This window comes from Amblyomma mixtum, chromosome 9, assembly GCF_055824585.1.
Source record: "Amblyomma mixtum isolate Tamu chromosome 9, ASM5582458v1, whole genome shotgun sequence".
Taxonomy (NCBI): domain Eukaryota; kingdom Metazoa; phylum Arthropoda; class Arachnida; order Ixodida; family Ixodidae; genus Amblyomma; species Amblyomma mixtum.
Window position 1 is genome coordinate 59,944,523 of NC_143020.1, and position 16,090 is coordinate 59,960,612.

Below are 16,090 nucleotides of genomic sequence, written 5' to 3' on the forward strand. Positions count from 1 at the left end.
TGGGGCTTTATATCGCGTGTATCTTTATCAAAATAAATATAACTAACGATACCCCTGCTGCGTCGTGTTTTCGGATCACTCTGTAGGACGTATTATGTAAACTGAACCGAATAAATATTTCGTCCTATCTACATAAACCAAAGAGAGGCTTGATTGAGACCTGTTATATTCGAAGTGATTGTTAAAGCGAATTTCGAAAATCGCTAGCTCTCTGCTCCTTGTGCTGGACACTGCGCAATGAATTCGACCATACATCACGTCAGATACATCACAAAGGTCCCAATCGCATTTCCTAAAGATTGATACGATGCGCAGCTTGACGTTTGCATTCGCTCGCAGATTTAGCATCGGCTTGTTCCGCAGATTCGGCACCCCATTCGTGAACGGTCTTCTCTTCTTGAATGCCTATAGTAACTGCCCGTTGTGGCACATAATCACGTCATTTTACATGTTTGTTGCTTTAGGACAGGGTGGATTACGGGAACGTTTCAGCTGGTTATCAAAGGTAACGGCGCGCCTTCTCTATCAAATATGTAGCTAGTGAAACGGCAATTTCCGTTATGGACAAATAGGTTTCATGAGTTTTTTGCACACATAAATGATGTAGTGAAGGTGCGGTTTCACAATTTATATTAAGAAATGATTAGCGGTACACCACAGCGGTTTCTGTATGCAAGTTATTCGGCCAAGCGACCGTATAGTGTGGTGGAATTATCACCGTTAATTTCCTAACAAACCTCTTAAAATTCTAATTACTTGTTGAGGCTTAAGTGCTTGTTTTTGTGAAAACACAGGCAGTCATTGTGTTAGGGCGTTATCTTTGCCTGAATTTTTCAAAAAACGACGGCGTTCTGAGGTATCTTCAATGTCCGGTTAAATCGACGTGATTACGACCTGGCTAGAGTGACCAAGGGCGCCAAACTTTTCCCTGGTGTGATGACCAGGTGCATCTCGTGATGTTTCTTCCATTTCTCTTGCCTAGAATGAAACAAAACACTTTTCAGCTTCATATAGGGCTCGTCGTCATGAACACACACAAAAATCAGCAACAAATGCCTTCTACCAGGGAACAGCAGTTAGCATACTTCATTGGAAAAATTAGATCGCTGGTATATACTGTTTTGCATGCATAATTGCACGGATTGGGTCGGAATTTTTTTTTTTTTGAGAGGGGGGGGGGATTTGTGCGTGCTGTACTCCATTGCAGCACACAACAACATGTTGTAGTTCTTTAAGGAGAAGCAGAAGGCTGCAACGGCTATAAGAACCGAATTGCCTGATCTGAGGGTCGCTTTTCACTCCAAAGTTGAAGACGGGGATTGTCATCATCGTCATCCGTGATCAATTTTACAAGACAAAGAACCCTCCCATCGACCACCGATTAGCTGCTGTTGAATTCAGTCGGGCAGGGTCAGGCTACCCATGTTTTTTGTCACATCTGCTCATCAGACATTCCATAAGCTTTGACTGTGACTCGCTGCCCTTGGAGTCCACTCTGCCACTCTGAACGCCGACCTTTGTTCGGCTCGTTACTTGGCCACCCTAAGCTCATTTTTCCACATTTTGTTAGTGCTAAGATATGGATGACACCAGTTTGTTCAGTAATACTCTAATCGCTCCCCTTGACGTTATCGCTAGTATTTTCCTTGCCATGCCCAATGCGTGCTACACGGCTGCTTGAAATCCCGTCGAACCGATCGCCACTCGAGTCGACAGAGCTTTGCGGAAAATGAGAAAAAGATATCTTAGCGGAAAGTGGAGCACTCAGAGGCTCTTCGGCGTCCGGCCGACATTCGACGGTTTCAATTGCTTACGAAATGCGAACAGAGACCGCGCCTGTCATTGGCGGTGGCCGTTATCTTGCCTCAGAGCTGCGTCCCGCAACTGCTTCGGCCCTCTTGATTTCGACATCTGCTGCTGACTTGTTTCTTCTCCTCTTTGTTTAGCACACTGCTTGCGTTGTCGCAATTTAGTGCTTCAAGTTAATGACTCGTCATTCAGCATTTACAGCGTGCGCGTGAAATTTCAGCGGGAATACACAAATGTCGACTGCACTGCAGTACCACCGTTGTCTGCATACCTGTTATCGTTTGGATATGGCATAAAACGCAAGCTATGTTGAATATTCTCTTTCTGATGCGCGGATTGCTTGTTTACACAGCATGATCACTGCAAGAAGACCGGATGATTGCGACGAAACACTTGATAGCCGGAGAACTGGCGCTTCCCGGTCGTGGCAGATCCGCTTTCTTCCATACCACAAATACTCGGTGCTGAACTGCTTTATCCAGAAGGATGTTCGACGATTGATCGCATCAATGAAAATGATCTGATTTGTTATCCACGAGCGGCGCCAGTGGTCGACTGTTGACAGCTCCCTAAAGCAATGCTCGGCATGCCGGGTGACACCGGCGCTTCCCGCTCGTTCTATTTGTCCTGCGATATCAGCAATCCTCCGCTAAGGGTTGCAGTTTCCAAAACTTCACTTATGATCATTTGCATTCGCCAAAACTAGTGTATTAGCTCTCCACGAAAGCCGAGACCACATACGCGAACAATGCGGACGAGCGCTTATTCGTCGAAAACAAGGGTCTCATCGAAGCAGCTCATGACGGCGCTGGAGAGCTCGGAAAGCGCCGTGATATGGTCTGGTTGCGTGCACAATGGACTTCTATTCAAGAGACAAATGCTATCTTTCTATGATTTAGTATTTTTTTGCGGAAATATGGGGAGTCATCATACTAAGAAGCGAACAGAATGAGCGGGAGCGTCAGGTTCATTATAACTAGGATCGGCTATACAATCCAGCCGGAATGAAACGCGAACACGCATATCGCCTTCTTTTTCTTCATTGCAGAGAAGTATTCACTTGGAGCCAGTTAAAAAATATGTTTTTCGGTAGATCCTTCACCCAGACACAGGAATCAGCCTAGTTCTACACAACAGCTGAAAGTCTACAGTCAAAATATTTTGTTTTGTTCACATGGGCTGTTCGCTTGCCTTGCTGTAGACGGAACGAAATGGGCTGTTAACATCTGACCAGTAAATAATTTACATAGCATTTTTTTTCTCATATGGTGTTTCGAATGGGGTTTTAATAGCCGAACGATGGCTGTGGTGTCCGAGGTAAGTATAGGCTCCATGCGCTGCAGTTTGGCGAGCACGAGTGACGTCATCTGGGTAACAGGGAAGGGGGAGGGGGGGAGGTGGACGTCGCTCTCTCGCTCAGTTTGCAGTCAGCTAGGAGAGCTCCAAGATATTCCCTCCGAAAGCGAAAACAAACTTCGCTAATTATGGGTGGCTCGACCTACTGCTATGTTTATATATCGAAGATAAAATTACATCTCTTTCCATGGAGATCATGCATGATTGCGCATGCACATGAGGGTCCACTGGAACAGAGTGTATTTTGGAACGAAATTCATGAGTGCAAACTGGGAGCGGATTTACATAGTCTAGGGTGTTTTCAATGTGCCATCACTGGTAGGAGTCCTAGGAGTTGCTTTGTTTCTTTGTGTAAAGAGAAGTAATGCGCTGAGTAATAGGCAGTGGTTTTGGGGGGCGTTCTTGGAGCGCGCATCTGTAGTTTCAGACTACGGTTTTTTATACATCTGTGTGGTTCAGCGGGTTAGGGCGGTTTTTTTTACGTGCATGCGTGCGCGTTGTGGGTACGATGTCGTTTTTCTGAGCGTGCTTATGTAGTTTTTCACGATGTTTCGCTTACAAGTTTTTCTGTATGGATTTGTATCACGTTGCATAGAGCGGTTTAAAATTTTTATATTGATATTGGTGAATTCCCGCCATCTAAAACCCTTTTCTTGATCAATAGAAAGAAAACTAGAAAGGGCATTACATTTTGTGAAGTAATTTATTGCATTTCACATCGCTAAACCCTTCCTGAAGTTTATCATCACAATGTGAAACATCACGTCAAAATTCCTTTGCTGTCCCTAATTAAATGAATGCCCTGAGGAAATACCTAACACAAAAGTCCTGTAACATACTCAGCAAGAAATGCTTAGTCTTTTTGTTTACTTACACCTATGCTTCTCTGAGCGGAATACATGTACATAAAGCAAACTAGTGTTCATCCTGAGACATGCAGTATATGGCACTACCATTCTCTTTGTGTAGTAACGATGCGTTTTTCGCAATTCCAGCCGACCATGTTATGTATGCGGATGTTAGGTATGCGGCTGATTTCATTATGTGAGTCAGTTAGACACCTGTTCTTCAAACTGTAAGGGCTCTTAAAGGAGTATGGACACCTAAGTTTTGGGTGCGTGTTTTCTGCTTTGTAATGATGCGTGAGGTATTATTGTACATGGAGTACCACGTGGTGTTCCTAGTACTGCTAAATAATTTCTTATCGATTTTTTGTCTTGCTGTTTAAACTTCAATAACTTCACTATGAGTGGGACGTCAATGAGTGAGGCATGAAAAACTGCGATATAATAGCTGCGTCCTCGTTTTAATTCACTACAATGCTGGAGCCAGTCAGCCAGCTTCACTATCCGGACTTGAAACGAATGTAAAACAGCGATTATATTGCACTTTTTTCATGCCTGCTGGTCATTTCCGAAATTCTGTGCGGGCACGTCGCCGGCAAAGCGCATGTAGCCAGCAACGCCTCGACTGGTACCCGTGCTGCTCGCGGTGCTGACACTCTTTCTTTCATTGTGAGCACGTGCCGTCCTGCTCATGGGTGCACAAAAGAGGGGTTGCCACTCGTTGTGAGTCATGACTGGAATGCCGCGACGTTGAGAGAGTGGAGAAACGTATTGTTGAGTCGTTTGCTGCCACAATATTTCTCACAACATCAACGGCCAAGAGCAGCCAGTGTAACTCTATAGATTTCCTGGACATATGTCCCACATTCCTGGAAAAAAAATCAATATTCCAAATTTGTAATCTACTGCTGAGGAAATTTTGGAGGTAACGGGGAATCTTTTCGATGTGTAGCAAAATCTTGCAGAACTTTTCCATCGCTTGCATCGAGCGATAACAAAAAGATTAATAGCAAGACAAAAAAACAAAACCATGCAAGCATGTCGACGGGAGGTTGGTATAGTGAAATCTTCCAGTGTATAAAAAAAAATGCGTTCATACACTTTTTCCCATTCAAAAATGGTTTTCCAGGGAATTGTTGTCTGTGAAATGACTGAGAACGAGAGACGGCAAGCCTGGATAACTTCTGTGCGCAAGCTGAAGTAGGCGGTTTTCTCTTGCTAAATTGGTTTGGTATGTTGCGCGTGTATATTATTTCTGACGAATTTTCATTGTAATTCACTAAGCATGCAGTGTTTAGTCGTAGAGCTCACGCTAACGAAACTATTTTTTTTTTCCTGTAAAGCCCTCCGCCGGTCAGGTAACGCAAACAAATATTTTGAAGGCTGACATCAACAGCTGCGTTAGGCAGACGCGTGTGAGGCAAGGTCAGTGATCGCCTCATTGTTCCTTTGTGTGACGCCCGGCTCAATTTCCAAGTTATTTTGCTAGATGTAAAAGATGTCTCAAAGTAAAAGTAGTAAAGATATTAGCTTGCACATGAGTGAGCATTTTAATATAAGCGATGGCTCTGCAAATAAATTGTTTTGGGAATGCACGTGCGCTGCAATCGGCATTAAATTAAATGTACCAACCACTGCGCAGTGACTGACCAAACTATAGCATTTTTTTCTTTTAGCCGTAAGCGAGCAGCTGGTAAGCACATTTCGCGCGTATTTTCGTTTTTCTTTTCAGCCTCGCCTACTTTTATTTTACGTCCAAATAAACACATACTCGTTCTTATTCAGCGAAAAACGTAAAAAAATTCCAATTATTTGGCCAAAAAAGTTGCGTACATCGAACTGCTCAGCTACCCAACAAAATTAAGTATTTTGCGAAAATGTCCCCGCCATATAAAAAAATGTCTTAAGCTCGAATTCCACGTTTTAAATGAACTTGCCATTTACTTGCGACAAACATTTCGGCGCAACGGTGACGGCGGTTTCGTCAACAATCTGCTCCACCAAGTGGACCTGATGCACTGTCAGTTCTTTTTTTTTTTCAGGTTCGGCGCAGAAAAAAAATATCGTTGACCACTCTTTCTTGGAACCTGCACCTGAGAGGGTACTGTCGCGATAGAAAGAAATGCGAACAGCGCGGCGCCTAATTCGAACACAAGTACGCTACAGACATGAATTCCAATTTCGCAGTGCCTAGGCAACATGCTGTTCACATTATTTTCTATCGCCCTTGTACATTTTCCTAATCCTCTTAATCTCGTCAGCGTTCTAGCCCGAAGGAAAAAGCAAGCGTCAGCGCAAACAGATTTCCAGGCAGTCCAACACGTGCAAAGCACGTGCGGAACAAGTTTTTTTTCAAGAGAGAGGGCGTTACGCGCAACTTCTCAATGGTATGGGTGACAGGTCTGTCCGGTCAATTGTGGGGAGTCGCGGGAGACGGTGCTATGCTGCTTTTCACTCGCGCTTGCAACGCCCCTCTGCAAAGCTCTGGTTCCCTCGGTACCCTCGGCGTGCCTTTCGGAGCGAAAGAAAGGGGGAAAGTGACATGGACCTGGACTACCCACCCTCCAGCTATCTGCTGAGCACCGCCGACGGCGGCAATGTGTCGCTTTTCTGCTGTTCTGGGGGGGTCTCGAGGGTCCGCTTTTTCACCGCTCAGCAACGCCATCTCTCGCTCAGTAGGGTAAGGAACATTTTGCCGAGAGTGGTGGCTAACCGTGGACACAGCGGCGGCTCATTTATTACGCAAATAAAGGATGTCTTGCTTCCCCGTGACGGCCTGTCTCAGAACTGGCATCTGAATATCGGCCGGCAGGGGAGGTTGGATTATGAAGGGAAGAAAAAGTTAAGGAGAAAAGAAACAGATCAACGCGAATAGTATCAAGAACTATTTGCAGAAGATTTTTTACAAACTGTTCAGCTTGGCACAACAGTCGGAGTAGAATGGCGAGCTTGGTCAGCACACCACGGAGACTCGGCGGCGCGGAAAAGGCGATGGGGAAAAGATTTGCGTGTAGCTGTGGAGTTTTTCTCGTCTGAATTGTAAACGTTTTGCTGGCAACTCTAGATAGATGAATTTCCAAGTATTTTGTATTTTTTCTCTGACAATTATACTAGAGCGTTCTAATCTTCATCCCTGTGCCGCAAGGAGCGATGTGTTATTTACGCTCCTGGACAAGAAATGGCCGTATGCTGCAACGGTTTTGCAAACGTTTGTTGTCTGGCATTACCGCAAACAATGCAGGTTTCCCAGTCCTTCAGAACGATATAGTTTTGGGGAACAGCGCCGAAAGAAGGAACGTACACCGCACCACCGGCTTGATGGTTTGAGTATTCATCACGTTTGCGAAGGGGCTGAGTTCGATCCCCAAGCGCTTGTTGTACGTTCGGGACTCTATAATCTATCAATGTTCCTAAAAACTATGATTTCGATCGCAACCAACTCGCTGGACTTATAATCCACTTATTTAGACCCAGTCAGGAAGGTTCAGTTCGCAAGGAAGGTTCGAAGTCCACCCAAGATAGAAAGCGTGTATATGCATGTATTAGTACATTTAAATCATAGCAAAGTTGAAGGTAATTTATAGCACTGTACTTTAATTCACCTTAGCTAAACACCGCTATGTAATAGCAGTCTAACTTGATTGAAGCCTCAATCATACAAAGCTTAGTACCTTGTTGTGCGGTGTGTTTCACCATCTTAATAAACCAATAATATCATGTTTGACACAGAGTTAATTATTTAAGTTCGGAAGTATATGGCACAAGCATCCCATATATGAGGTAGGATATGTTCCATATCTGCGAGATTGTTTCCATATAAGGATTTGAAGGTCCCCATATAAAGAAAGAGCATCTATATAAGGACGCAAATACGACTATATATAGCAGATTATGGCACTATATAAGGTACCTTATGGCCGTATCTGCCCGTATTTGTGGTCTTATACGCCCATATATAGCAGTATGCGGCGGCATATCAGGTTTCCCATGGTCATATCTGGCCGTATATACGACCATATATGAACCTATTTAACTATATATGATCCCATATATGAGTATATACAGCCATATATAAAATATATCTGGCCCATATCTGCCATTTTCGTAAGGGTGATTTCATTTATACGGTAAAAAGATCATTTAGCCAAGAAGTTCAAAGGTGTACGCGCGAGGTTGGGGCAACATCCCATTTTCAAAATGATTTCATCCGAGAGGAGTCGTGCTTCAAGCTCAGAATAAAGTTCTTACCCGTGTTAAAACAGGCAGACATGCCAACGTCAATGAAGATCAAATTTCGCGTTCCGTGATTACTCAGCGAAGGCTCAAGCAACGTGGCCACAGCTGCGGTCTGAACACACTTTCGACGCACATTTCGTGTATACCACCTGCCGCTATCAAATTATTCAAGTACTTTTACTCCACGTCGATTTTCTCTTCGGGTCACTTGACGAAGCAATAGGGCGACTTCGATGAAAGCAACCGTGGCCTGCCATGATTCACATGCACCCAAAAAGTAAACTTTTTTTCTGCCACGCGAGGTTTCAAGAAACTATATTTTATTGCGTCCAAACTCAATAGTTAATTCACTTTGATTTTCCTTGTACAAGGAAGGTCGCAAGCGGATTTGATATCAGGGACACGACGGCTCGTATCAAAGAAACTACTCTGTGATTTAAATATGCTACCTACTATAGCTTTTCGGCCATGACGTGGCTCTTATTCTACAAGAACAAAAGCGGAACACATGAGACTTTTTAAATATAGGCTTTCTGAGGCATCAACTGAAAGAAGAAACCACAACCATCAGCTATTAGATTATTTACAAGCAAAAGCAAGCCAAACCCTTAACAAGGCATTGCTTCAGTTCCCGCGGAGAACACCGTTCTCGCTACCAACACTCTGTTGCTAACTTATTCATCGTTCGCTGACGGAGGCAGGATTGGCCTTCAACTCAGCTCCGTACCTTCCGGGACCCCACAAATGAGTTCCCACGTTCCTTGGCCATCACCGAGCCTTAAGGGCAGATGATCCTCACGTCTAATACCACGAATTCAGACAGGGCTTTGTTCACATTCCGGGTGCAGTAGACAGGAATGCTCATACGTCATGATAATGCGAATGGGATGATTGCACCCCGTTTGATGGCGCAGCACACTACCCGAGCGTAATGTACAAACATTCTCGTAAACAAAGCGTGAAGCGTTTTCAGTCTGTAGGAATGCTAAATGAACGCTCTTGTTTTCGGCTCTAGTGGTCTTTTAGGAATAGGACAACTATCATATAGAAGAGCCTCAGGCAGTTAAACGTACTAAGGAGACTTCATGCACAGGCTACCTCATAGACAATGACCATCTTTGGGACTTTGAATCTCACACATGACACCATGCAAGAATCCTCTCTACCTGTCTTCACGCTGACGGGTGCAGTACTGCAAGGTTGGTTAAGACACTGCAGAACTGCTTTCTGTCTATGGCGGTGGTAAGAAATACTTATGAGAATGGAAAACCGGAGAACGGAAAACCTGCCGCAGAAATATTTATTTCTGCGGCTGGAAAATGCAAAGCGCAGCGTATTTTTGGGAAATCCATTGATATCTATGTCTGTGCGTCGCGATGTGCTGTGAGAAACTAGAGAGGCTTGAAGTAGCGAACAAGCCGCGACGCATGCGGGGTATTTTGTAAACCATTATTCCACTCTTTCTTCCATAGCAACAGAGGTTTCAACAGTGCAGATCGCATCTAGCTGCCTGCGTTCTTTGTTGGAAAGCAAACCACGAAGTAAAGATTGGTGTGATCGCTGTTCCACATCAGAGAATGCAACACTCGGACTGGGCGACTCCACTTATCGTAATACAGAATAAAAATGCCACCTTGTGATGCGGGGGTTAGGGCTATTTCATCCTGCTCCACTGAGGCGTCTTTATCCTTCGCTAACCACGGAGGGGGCACGTGATTCAGGGAACAAAGAGGGAATGGCAACAAATGTGGAGCGAAATGTTATTTAATGCTAATCAAATTAATACATAGAGTGGGCCAGCTATCTGCAACACATCATCGAGGGAGCGATCGGATGCAGAAGGATATGTAAGGTTTTCCAGCTTACCGACTGGGGTAAGGTCGCTACTTCGGCCACGAGCACCGTGAATACCCGCCGTTGGCGCCACAATCTTTGGGCCCAGTCATGCCCGGAAGCCTTCGATGGAAGGCGCAGAGCAAGCGTTCACTACCGCTTGCTTTTCTGCCCATAGCCAGAGGACCTCTTATCATCTCCATGTAAATCTGCGAATACGTCTAGGAGGCGCTATCATCGCTACTTCCGCTTTACCCATAAGGGTGTTATCCTCCCGCAGTCAGGATGGACAGCACAACACGTGAGCTTCATATAGAAAAGTGTGAAACTAGTTTCTCCCAACACTCTGTGGTCAGTACACGAGCATGATGAACTTGTCCGCCCAGTCGTTCTCCTACCCGCTACCAAGTCTAAAGGTTTGGTTTGGTTCATTGCGGTTTAACGTCCCAAAGCGACACAGGCTATCAGGGACGTCGTAGTCAAGGGCTCCAGAAATGTTGAACACCTGGGGTTCTTTAACGGGCACTGACATCGCACAGTACACGGGTCTCTAGAATTTCGCATTCATCAAAATTTGACCCCTGCGGCAGTAAGAAGGTGTTTAACACGGTACGTGCGGAGAATGTTTTCACAATCTATAATCTACCGCAACCATACCAGCAGCTGAATTTGAACGAAGCAACACCTGACCTACTATCAGTGCGCTGAGAGATAGCTATAAACCCAAACAACTGCCATTTCGCATAGCGCCAGCCGTAGCAGTATTCCAGAAGTATACAGAGGCACTACTTCCCAGAATCTCCGCCAACATGCGTATATCCGGATGATGTAATCATCAATGCAGTATCAGTGGAAGAGCATCCTACATGCTTGCAGCAAGTATTCGAAAGAGTAGCGAACACAAAATTGCAGAGGTGAAATTCCTCGGACGGCTATTTGACGCTCAAGGCATTCATCCAACTGATGGCAAGCCATGAACTATAAGAGAGGCATAAGAACAAAGTAAATAGTAAGAAATGCAATCGTTTCCCAGAGTACTTACATTCTGTGACCAGTTTATAGAACAGGGAGCAAACGCAGTCAACAACCTATGCAAGCTAAAGCAAAAGTCATCCTATGCATTCGGTCGCCACGCCGTCAGAAGTCAGTGCGCTCCCTTAAACAGCGAGTTGAGCAACGCGCAGTCCTCAAGCATTACTATGGCAGCAAGGCCTTGCTGAGAGAATAGAACGCGTTGCCCCACGTCGTAGATGCAGTTCTTTCTCAAGCTGCACTGCAATAGAGGAAAAGAGACACCGATTGAGTTTGCGTCATTCACTCTACCATCAGCGAAGCGCAATCACTCTCAGTTCAATCCAAAGCGCCTTGCCGCGGTCTGCGCAGCCGGGTACTTAAGCCATTAAATTTCGGGTCGAAAAGTAGTGTTCATAACAACCCTTATGCAATTACTAAACGGAGTAGGACCCCAGAATTCCGCAGATGCTGTCATCAGGCATGACACGTTTTTGCATCAAAATGGGAGCTTATGTTTACGAGCTTGTAACCAACCGGGGAAGAAGGACCAAAACGCTGACGAGCTGACGTTTAAGGCTGCACATAAAGTTAATTAAAAGACTAGCGCATAAAACTGGGACAAAGAAAGAGAAGGAGACAGGACGAGCGCTAAACATCAACTGAAGATTTACTACAACAAACAGGTACATAAAACACTTCAGTGGCACATGCGCACACTGGGTTAAAAAGCACTAACTAATCAAAATGTGGCAAACTGCTTCGGAGATACATGGTTTCTTTCCTTGTCAGGGCAAGTGAAGTCGTGCTGACGCAGTTGTCCGCTTCAATGTTAATGTGACACAGGGAACTATGACACACCAAGTAGCCCAGCTTTCGGCCTTGATTGCACATAAAGAACCGCCTAACTCACGGCACGTTTTCACGTTCGAAGCCCTCACAACGCATCTGCTAACAGCACAGATGTTTGCTGCTTCGACGAAGACGACCCAGCTCTCTCCAAGATCTACATCGTTCAAGAAGACAACGTAATCGGTTGAAGAGAGCCAATTGCAAGGCATATGGCACCTGAGCTACGCAACTGAGCACGTACTGTGGTTGCATCTCGAGCGAGTGATGTTGTGATTCCAGTAGCAATACACGCGTAAGCCATCTCGCTTCTTCATGCAGTGAGCCGAGCAGATAGTAGACATTTAGGCTAGTTGGTATCGGTTCATTAAGAAACAGCGCAAATGACGGGACAAGAAAAAGGAAACAGGACGAGCGCTCGTCCTGTTGTCTCTTTCTTGTCCTGTCCTGTGCGCTGTTTCTTGAGTCAACCGAGGCCTTGTTTCATGCCGTGTATCTGTTTTTTCAGCCAGCGTCCGCTCCGGCGGACGCGGTTGTTGCGACGCGCGTCTTTACTCTCTCTTTTACTCTGTCCTCTTGTCTTTCAACTCGCTTCTATCTGCACGTGGCAGGTGTGGTGGCTAGGCTGGAGCCAGTTGGCAGGCCCGTGCGCTTTTCTTTTCGCCCTTCCCTCAGTCGCAACCAACCAACCAACCAACCAACCATCTATAAACCCACGTGTTGCCGCAGGAATCGACAACAGCATCGATGCAAGTGCTCATAAATGCAACACAGTTCTGAACGACAAAAATGATCAAATCCCTAGTTCATACTGGGGCAAAGCAAGGTTGCTTTCGCATGCCCTGGCTATTCAGTTTGGAGACCCGGCCGAGAGATGCACAGTTCTTACTGTTGTCGAGACGTTTACTAATTGTTCGAGGTCATGCAGATGTGCAAGACAACGTCAGCTGCTATGACCGATTTGGTGAGATTTTTCTCGCTACATTTGAACTTATATGGATCATGGCCTTCGATAAATGCACTGCCTTCGCATCGGCAGAGATCAAACAGTGCATTATGCCAAACGGCATCTGGTCAGTCACGTCTCTTCATACAATGCAACAAAAAGCTGTCACGCTGAAAGGTGCTCCGGAGAGCTCAAACGAGCTCTTTTGAAAGAACCAGCGGGCGTTTCATTAATGCGCCTGCCGGCATTTTTAGAGAGAGCCCCACAGAACCAGTCCAGCTTATGCTCTCAAACCAGCTGAGAACCAATCTCAGTGCAATTCTTTCGGAGCCCTGCCCTAAAACAACACAGAGAGAACTAGAGCATCAAACGGTGCAGGTCACTACAAAAGGTACAAAGTGTTCTCGCCGATGATTTCACTCAAGAAGTCACGGCTCCTAGTGAGAGTAGTGAGGTGCATTGGGAAGAGATCATGCAGGTAAGCATGGGAGAGAGACTTTCCTGTCGGCAATTAAAGTATCCTCGTCTTTTGAAAGCGCAACCACGAACGACCCCCGCCAAGCAAGCAGCACTTTATAGGCTCCTTGTAGCCTAGTTTGGGACATCCCTGTAAAGGGCGCAACCCTCCGACGGACAAAAACACACAGAATCACAGAAGTGGCTCACGCCACGGGAACAGCATTGCTGGAGCGATTTGCCGGCACACATCAACAAGTACACGCCAGCCTCCCGACCATTATAATATTTGAATTAGAGAAAAAGTAGCGCCAAACCAGGCACACCACAAGAAACGAACGAGGACGAGACAAAAGCGCTTGTGTCTCGTTCTCGTTCGTTTCTTGTGGCGTGCATGGTTTGGCGCTTTTTTTTCCCTAATTCAAGTATGCACCAACTATCCCAAAAAGAGGTGTTAATCACTATCATATCGTTTATCCAAGAGGAGCGGAACTGATGCGTACAATAAGACTATGAGTAGCTTTCATTTGTCCCAAAATGTATTGGCTAAACTCGGTGCAAATAACACACTTGTGTTCTTCAACCGCTCCTGCTAAAAACACGAACATCACCTTGACATCTCCTTTTCAGGAATGGTGTGTTGCATATATCTAGGGGAAAAAAACAAATCGTGGCTTAATGGAACATGGTACTCTTCGAAAAGAAAATGAACTCCTGTCACTGCGGTGTATTTTTATGAAGAACAAAAGTTACTTTCTGAAAAGAACCCCGACAAAAGTCCACCGAATTATCAAAATTGAACAGGAAGAGTTCCAGCCCCTAAATTCACAGAATGCTTGTCTTGTCCATATCTCAAGAGCAGTGATGCGCGTCTTTCATGGGCCGCCGCGGTGGCTCAGTGGCTATGGTGCTCGGCTTGCTGGCCCGAAAGACGCGGGTTCGATCCCGGCCGCGGCGGCTGAATTTCTTTGGAGGAGAAATTCGAGGCCCGTGTACTGTGCGATGTCAGTGCACGTTAAAGAACCCCAGGTGGTCGAAATTTCCGGAGCCCTCCACTACGGCGTCTCTCATAGCCTTAGTCGCTTTGGGATGTTAAACCCCATAAATCAAACCAAACCGTCTTTCATGAAGAAAATTTTCTGGGAGCATTTTTCCGATTTGTTTACTTGACACTTTACCGCGTGGGAAATGCATGTTGACGATTTAGAGCACAAAATATTCGCACCGGAGGCAATCACTTAGCAGGATAAATGGTAACAGGTAGCTCAGCTGCTGAAAACTACACAGCTAACAGTGCCAGTCTGTTCTCACTCCCCTCGTCGGATGTGGTTTAGCAAACCACCTAAGGTGCATGTATGCACGCATGTGTGTCTGTACGTGGCAAAAGGCAGAAAAGCCCTAGCTGTCGAGAAGAAGGCTTTTCCAGCTCTTTCCACCGGCTCGCATTGCTAAGAGGACAACCGCGTTTCACACACGCTACGCATGAGGTGTCGCCACGTTTTCTAAAGCACTGGCGGCTCCATACCACTGCACGAGGCTCCTACCGACGACCTTTTGCAAAGTGCAGTGACTGCTGTCCTTTCGTCTCTAAAGAAATGTTTCGGATCCTCTGATATAAATTTTTTGAACAGAACCTTTGTAAAAGAGGTCAGAGAGCCCATCCAAAAAACAAAAGAATGCCAAGCAAGAGAGAGCACACCGAACAAACAACCATATCCATTGCTAATGAAGGCAACAACAATTTATGTTCATGGACTTAAAATATCACGCAAGTTGCTTAGCTGCTCGCTGACGTCAATTGCACGACTGGGCACGCAGGCATAGCTGCTCTTCAACAGAAGCATGAAGATATACTCAGACGTTTGTATAAAAAAAATACCCGTCATGCGAAGAATTATTTGTTTCAATTGCATTTGACTTTTAGGAAAACAGTTGAATTCCCGGTATTTGATCTTGGGTTCACTTTGGCTGCTTTGAAGAGCTTGACATATACGACGAGAGGAATTTCTTGCTCGCGTCTTATATGTGTTTCTAGGCACTGCTTTTAACCTTCAGATATGAGCACACTGTAGATCACAAGATAGTTTGTTTGCAAAAAAATAAAAATTTGTACTTATGTATATGTAACCAATAAGACATATCTCCTCTGACGCGGGGTACTGTAGACCAGCTGTAAATGAGCTAGTAGTGCATGTAGTGTTACGTAGTCGAAGCGTTACAGTGGAATAAATTATGGCAACTTTCAGTATTTCAAACTCTAAATCTTTAACGCAATACCGGTTGCTTTTACTATAGTTTAGAGTATTGAGTAGCTGAAAGGCGAATGTACAAACTTTTCTTTGCGCAATATGAGGAGCTTAACTTGCAATGAATTTAAAGTTCTAGATTTGCCAACCTCAGCACAGTACGTACATAAATATTACGTGAATGTACGAAAGAGTTACAGCGCGTCAATAAAATTGTTAACGACGATAAGAGGTTCCCACCGATGAAATACGGTTGATATTTGTGCATCCTTTGCGTGATTTGCTACAGGTATGAGCTCCGCTTTAACTCATTCTCTACCACGATTCCAAAGAATTTGGCAACATTCACTCTTTGCAGAGTGTTGTTTAGAAAAAGACTGTTTTTGAAAGATGGCTGTTTTCTGCACTGTAAGTTATGTAGTTATTTTTGGGTACATTCTGCATTATCATATTAAATGGCGCCATAGAGAAAGTTCTTCTAAAGACCTGGAAGTCAAGGTGCC